Source organism: Triticum dicoccoides, chromosome 5A (assembly GCF_002162155.2).
Source record: "Triticum dicoccoides isolate Atlit2015 ecotype Zavitan chromosome 5A, WEW_v2.0, whole genome shotgun sequence".
In the NCBI taxonomy this organism is placed as follows: domain Eukaryota; kingdom Viridiplantae; phylum Streptophyta; class Magnoliopsida; order Poales; family Poaceae; genus Triticum; species Triticum dicoccoides.
In genome coordinates this window covers 86934126-86940748 of record NC_041388.1, presented here as the reverse complement: position 1 = coordinate 86940748, position 6623 = coordinate 86934126, and the positions used below count along the sequence as shown (strand labels likewise).

The 6623-nt window shown below is 42.6% G+C and overlaps 1 long non-coding RNA gene across 4 annotated transcripts; it reads left to right on the top strand.

Annotated features, from left to right (window-relative positions):
- The first annotated feature begins 1327 nt into the window (after positions 1–1327).
- LOC119299545 lies at positions 1328–5615 on the top strand. Of its 4 annotated transcripts, none has more exons than XR_005146221.1 (4): positions 1328–1646; positions 1784–3119; positions 3472–3679; positions 5316–5615. It is a non-coding gene; the product is annotated as an uncharacterized LOC119299545 (long non-coding RNA). The 4 variants fall into 4 exon arrangements; XR_005146218.1 differs by having other exon boundaries at positions 1330–1646; positions 3622–3679; positions 5299–5615; XR_005146217.1 differs by having other exon boundaries at positions 1331–1646; positions 3622–3679.
- Positions 5616–6623: the final 1008 nt, after the last annotated feature.

The window sequence follows — 6623 nt, the reverse complement described above, 5'->3', positions numbered from 1 at the left end:
TACCCGACCAGATGACGGATCCCAAGAGCCAGACGACGCCACTGATGATTACTACTACCCCGAGGGTGCCTACTAATACGTGACGGCCGCTAACGACCTGGAGTAGTTAGGAGGCTCCCAGGCAGGAGGCCTTGCCTTTTCGATCGTAGATGCTTTTGTGCTAGCCTTCTTAAGGCAGACGTGTTTAACTTATGTCTATACTCAGATATTGTTGCTTCCGCTGACTCTTGTGTATTCGAGTTTATGTATTCGAGCCCTCGAGGCCCCTGACTTGTAATATAAAGCTTGTATTATTTTTAATTTGTGTCAAGAGTTGTGTTGTGATATCTTCCCGCGAGTCCCTGATCTTGATCATACACATTTGCGTGTATGATTAGTGTATGATTGAATCGGGGCATCACAGCTATCCAGCATACATCTAGAGTATTAAGTTCATAAGAACAGAGTAATGCATTAGGCAAGATGACATGATGTAGAGGGATAAACTCAAGCAATATGATAAAAATCCCATCTTTTTATCCTCGATGGCAACAATACAATATGTGCCTTGCTGCCCCTGCTGTCACTGGGAAAGGACACCGCAAGATTGAACCCAAAGCTAAGCAGTTCTCCCATTGCAAGAAAGATCAATCTAGTAGGCCAAACCAAACTGGTAATTCGAAGAGACTTGCAAAGATATTAAATCATGCATAAAAGAATTCAAAGAAGAATCAAATATTGTTCATAGATAATCTTGATCATAAACGCACAATTCATCGGATCTCGACAAACACACAAGCAAACAAGAGGCAAGCAAAAAGAGACGAACGAAAAAGAGGATAGTGAAAAAAAGGGCGAATAAAACGACAAGGGTGAAGTGGGGGAGAGGAAAACGAGAGGCAAATGGCAAATAATGTAATGCGAGGGATAAAAGTTTGTGATGGGTACTTGGTATGTCTTGACTTGACTTGGTGCAACCTCCACTACACCACAACACTTAATTAGGGGTAGTTAACTGCCGGGAGAAATACGTAAACAAGGGCATGTGAACTGCCGGAACAATTGTTACTGCCGACACAAGTATCTCAGGGCATAGGAACTGCCGTTAGAACTTGAGCAATGCGGGCACCTTATCTGCCGGTAAATTTAAGGGCACATCATCTGCCGGGACAACTAAATCGTGGCTTCTAATCTGCCGAGGACCGTCCTGGACGTGAGGCCGAATAGCATCGGCCATAAAGCGCGCGCTAGGGAGGGGAGAGCGCGCGAGAGACAAAATTTTTGGTCCAAAATAATTATGGACGCGCGGGCCCTCCACCCAAAGTCAGCGACAACCTCCCCTCCAAAAAGAAAAAAACCTAGGTCACAGCCGCCCCCAAATCTACATCCCGATCCACCCGTGCCCTCCACCATCCCGCCGCCGCCGCCGCCCCCAACCATCCCACCGCCGCTGTCGCACCCGCCATCCCGTCGCCGCGGACAGCCCTCCACCCCGACCATTGCCGCAGTCGCCCCTAACTACCCAACAGCAGCACTGGCAGCACCCCACTAACCCGGACCACCACTGTCGCCGAGCCACTCAACCGGCGACTACCCTCCTCGAATGCCTTCCCTCGCCACCACTCTACTTCGCGAGATTCCTCCCCCGAGCAGGCTTCCTCCCTAAGGTGCGTGTCCTTGGAGCAGAATCTCACAATTTCTGGGAGGGCGCGAGGAATACCTTGTTCCCCTCATTTTCTTTCTTCTGCTTTTTCCCTAGAAGATGTTCCTGATGCTACTACTTCTCCTAATGATCCTCGTGCAGACGATGGAGCCAGTAGTTCTTCGGATGAGATGGGTGAGTGCAATGGTGTTGGTGTGTTCTTCGGATGAGATTGTGTCTGCAATGTTGTTGGTGTGTTCTTCGGATGAGAGAAGAACAAGTAGGTAATTCGAATCAGTGGTCTGTTGATTACTCTTATGTAATATTTGTATTTTCTCTAGGTGCTGATTTAATCCTTCTGAACCCCAATGAGGCTGATAGCCTAAATAAATCTTTGCTCCAGGTAACTTCTACAAGTTTTGTATTTAGTCTTCTGTTGCATCAGGGGCAAACAAGCGCTCTCTTGTCTGAGTTTTACTTTCCTATATTGTAGAGTGCATGATTGTAGGACTACACAGTTTACAGAATTTCTCTCAAAACAAATAAATAGAAGGATTACATGGATGCATATTAGGTGAACTGTACTATAGGCTGTGCACTTGCCTTTTTCCTTCACATCAAAAGTTCAAAACTGATTTCTTGTAGGCTGTGCACTTGCCTTATTGTTGGAAACAGAAATGGAGCTCTGTCCTGTTATTTTCTCTGTACTCTACCCTCATGGTTCGTAGGGTAACAAGCACAATATTTAAATGAAATGTTGTTTACTGTCGGTGGCTTATTTGTATGCCTAACAAATGTGGATGGGCTTCTAGCCCAGTGGTCAGCGAACGGCTGTGTAAGCTGGCCGACGCAGGTTGGAGCCTCGGCTCGTACTCTGCTGTCTCACATTCTCCTCTTAATTAAAAAATCAGTAGGGCTTCTTCCCCTACTGGTCTAGTTTTTTTATGCCTAACAAATTGGGTGCAATGCTCATTTGGTAAAAATTTCTTACACTGTTGGTGGCTTGTTCATGTGCTAGTCTGGCATTGGTGAACTGTACTGTAGGTTGTGCACTTGCCTGTAGGTTGTGCACTTGGCTAGCTGGTTAGCCATGTAATTCTGCACCCTCTTTTGTTTGTAGGGTGTATTTGAGATCCCATTTATCTGCTCATGTCTTATTTTCAGTTCCAAAATTTAGTAGTGCAAGTTACTGATTGATGTATGGTTTCAATGCTTGGTCGTGGTTACACATGTAGTAATGTATATTTGTTGGTAAGAACAATGTGTGATAGTATGGTTTGTCATGACTCATGAGTGTGTCGAAAAGTCTAGACTTTGCCATGACTTGATATTGCAGAGATGTGTGTCGGAAGTACAAATTGGTCCAATGCTTACTATCACTCTCACATATCTTTTAGTTGTTTCTACAGAAAGCTTTACGAAGTGAATTCATTACTACTTGAAGTCTTGTGTATGGAAGGGAAATTGGACATTCTGCTCACTGTGTACTAATCAAAATGTATGTATAGATACTCTACTCATTCTGGTTCATGCCGCTATTAATTATAAGCGCTTCTTTTGTGAGCTTCTATCTTATGCAAATAATGTGATAATTTAGCAGCCTACTTTCATGGCTTTGGATGTCACTTGAAAAACTATCAGTGGAAGTGTTTTCTTGTTCTTTGCTTAACTAGATGTCAAAGTATAAGGAACAAGCTAATGCACAAGATGTCTTTTTGTTGTTGTCGCGAAAAGCTCGTTTACAAGATGTTAAAGAATAATTAAGTAACAAGCTCATTTTCTTTGCTTAATAATAATAGCAGCTTTGCAAAAACACAGTTATTTATAATCTATTATTTTCGCTTGTCCAGTTTCCCATCTGATGTTTATGGATTACTTATGGCAAGGAAGCAGAGTTTGGAGCCACATGCTGATTCGTTGTTATTGTTTAAAAGATGAACCAGAGCAAGTACACTAATATTGCGTTGATTGCTTAAACAACTTTGCTTCTATGTATGCAGTAGGAAGTAGACAAGTCCGTGGCAAAAGCAGGAATTCGACCACAAGCATGCTGAGTAGGTAATATTCATGTTTCTCTTGCCTATTAAGCTGAGGTCTAAGTGGGTCATTCTTTTTATTGATTGAGGTCTATTTTTTTTTTGCTTCTACTGCTCTACATTCTCCAGGATGATGCTTTTTACTATTTGCAATCACGTTTCACACTCTCACCCAACGTTTACGAGTCGACGAGTCAGATGAGTCGTTCGAAGGTTGAGACTCATAGACTAATCGTGACTAGTCTAGACTACTGCTGGACTAGTCGACATGGTACTGTAGTTCACAACTTGCAGCAATCAATTACTAAAACCTAGTATTAATATGTAATATATACTATAGAAAGTGCATTGGAGCATCAATTTGTTCTGCAGATTAGGCCAGTAAGCATATTTCCATGTTGGATCCTTGCTCCTAGTTGGCTTCTTGCAGGATCCTTCGATGGATCATATTGCTCATTGGCCTAAGCTGCAGCTGCTGAATACAATACTTGAGATATTTCCGGCATAGACATTGCACTTCAGACCTAAAGATGTTGAAACTGAAGCAAACAAAACGAAATAAGGAAGAGGGCAGGGGGTAAAAATCGAATCAAAGAAGGGAAGAAGAGAAGGGAGAAATTACTTTGCTAGTATGCTTGCTTGCTTACTGCAACCTGAGGGACAAGCGGATCCAGTAGCCAGAAGGCAGCAGACGGAGACCGTAGGGCAGATCTAGGGAGAGCAGAAGGAATGGAGGGAAAGGGCCAGAGCAGAGGAGTGCAGATCCATGAAGAGCATAAGCAATGGAGGGAAAGGGGCAGGGTGGCTGGCTCACTTATCCCCTCCCAATCTCTAAAAAAAATTGAGTCGAACGACTCAAGGTGCACGACTAGTCCTTCGACTCCTCGACTGGGCGAACTAGTCTACACGAGATTTCTAGTCGACACCCAGAATGCGACTCATAGACTAGTCTAGCGACTAGTCTCGACTAGTCTAGCGACTAGTCTCGACTAGTCTAGCGACTAGTCTCGACTAGTCCCTTGACTCGTAATCAATGCTCTCACCACAATAGCAAATCAATTAGAAAAGAATGCCGCTGGTTGTGGTTGTATGTTTGTTTGTATGTAGAGTGGTAGACGACATAATCATATTCTGTATTTTTGTTTGTATGTTTCCAAGGATTTTCATGTCCTGAACTTTATACAGTACTCAAGTTTACAAAAAGAAGATTTTATACAGTAATTGCGGCAGCAACTCCTCTTGGAATTGGAACTGTGAAAGGATGTGTCATATTTGCTTCCTTTGCACTTTTAGGTCCATGCTTGTTTTCCTAGTTTGCCTCATGCTGCTTGGTTTTACATGTACATGTCATAGAACAAAAGCCTCACATTTAGCATAAGTTTTCAAATTAAAAAAAAGAGGCACATACATGTCTCAGTGTGAGCAGCTGAAACCTTGCAAAAATTTCATATGCAAGCCTCGAAAATTCCATATGGAAGCCAGAGAGGGTTGCAGAAATGGCCCATACTCACTTTAATATTGCCTGGTCTTTTTTTTGGTCCCAGATTCTATGTGGCGTGCAGTTCATAGATTCTTCTTGTGTTTGTCTTGTTTCTTAACTGCTTTCTTACCTACTGACATAGCTATAATCTCCATTTTGAGTTTCCGATATGTTGCAGGTTTCACAAAGGTACACAAGTTGATGGAGGTTTGGAAGATCTTCAAGCTGTTGAAGATTTGGAAGACCTACAATGAAGTTGGTGGAGTGATAATGCCATATGTCTTATTTGTTGAATCTGGAGATTGCTTTGCTCATTTTGGTTGTGGCACATCTAGAAATTTATGTACTCATTTTGTGGTACTACTTCATTTTTGTAGTCTGGCACATCTAGAAACATATATGTACTTCTCCTTTTGTGGAAAAACCTTGTGTTTATTGAATATATTTTAAGGTTCTGATGAGGCCTATATGTTACTTTGATTGATGAAGTCTATGTATAAATTGTGTGATATGTCATGATTGCCTGAACATAATGAATGGATAGGGATGCCCATAATAGTTTGGTAGTGAAATCAACGTGCTGGCATAATAACTGCCGGGCAAACATGCTTGTGCCGGCAGTTGAATTGCCGGTAACTATAGTTTCTTGTTCCTTGACCAATCTGCCGGGAGAAAATGGACTGCCGGCAAATAGATGGGCAAGGGCAAAGAAACTGCCGGGAAAAGTCTATCCGCCGGGAGATGTAATCCCCGACAGCCGTTCTCGTGGCAGTTCTATCTGTCGGGAGAAACACTGTCCCGGCAGTTTGTCTGCCCTTTAAAGTGCCTTCTCCCGGCAGTTTTTTTGTCCTTACATCAGCTCCCCGGCAACGGCGCCAGAAATCTTTCTTGCTACCTCTTGAGCATGCGTTGGTTTTCCCTTGAAGAGGAAAAGATGATGCAGCAAAGTAGCGTAAGTATTTCCCTCAGTTTTTGAGAACCAAGGTATCAATCCAGTAGGAGGTAACACGCAAGTCTCCTAGTACTTGCATAAACAAACAAGAACCTAGCAACCAATATAAAGGGGTTGTCAGTCCCTTCACGGTCACTTACGAGAGGAGATCTAATGGAGATGATATGATAAATATTTTTGGTATTTTTATGGTATAGATTGGAAAATAAAGATTGCAAAATAAACAACGATAGAAATGGCAAGTAGATATGAAAATAATATGATGGAAGATAGACCCGGGGGCCATAGGTTTCACTAGTGGCTTCTCTCAAGATAGCAAATTCTATGGTGGGTGAACACATTACTATCGAGCAATTGATAGAAAAGCGCATAACTATGAGAATATCTATGCATGATCATGTATATAGGCATCACGTCCACGACAAGTAGACCGAAATGATTCTGCATCTACTACTATTACTCCACACATCGATCACTATCCAGCATGCATCTAGAGTATTAAGTTCATAAAAACAGAGTAACGCATTAGGCAAG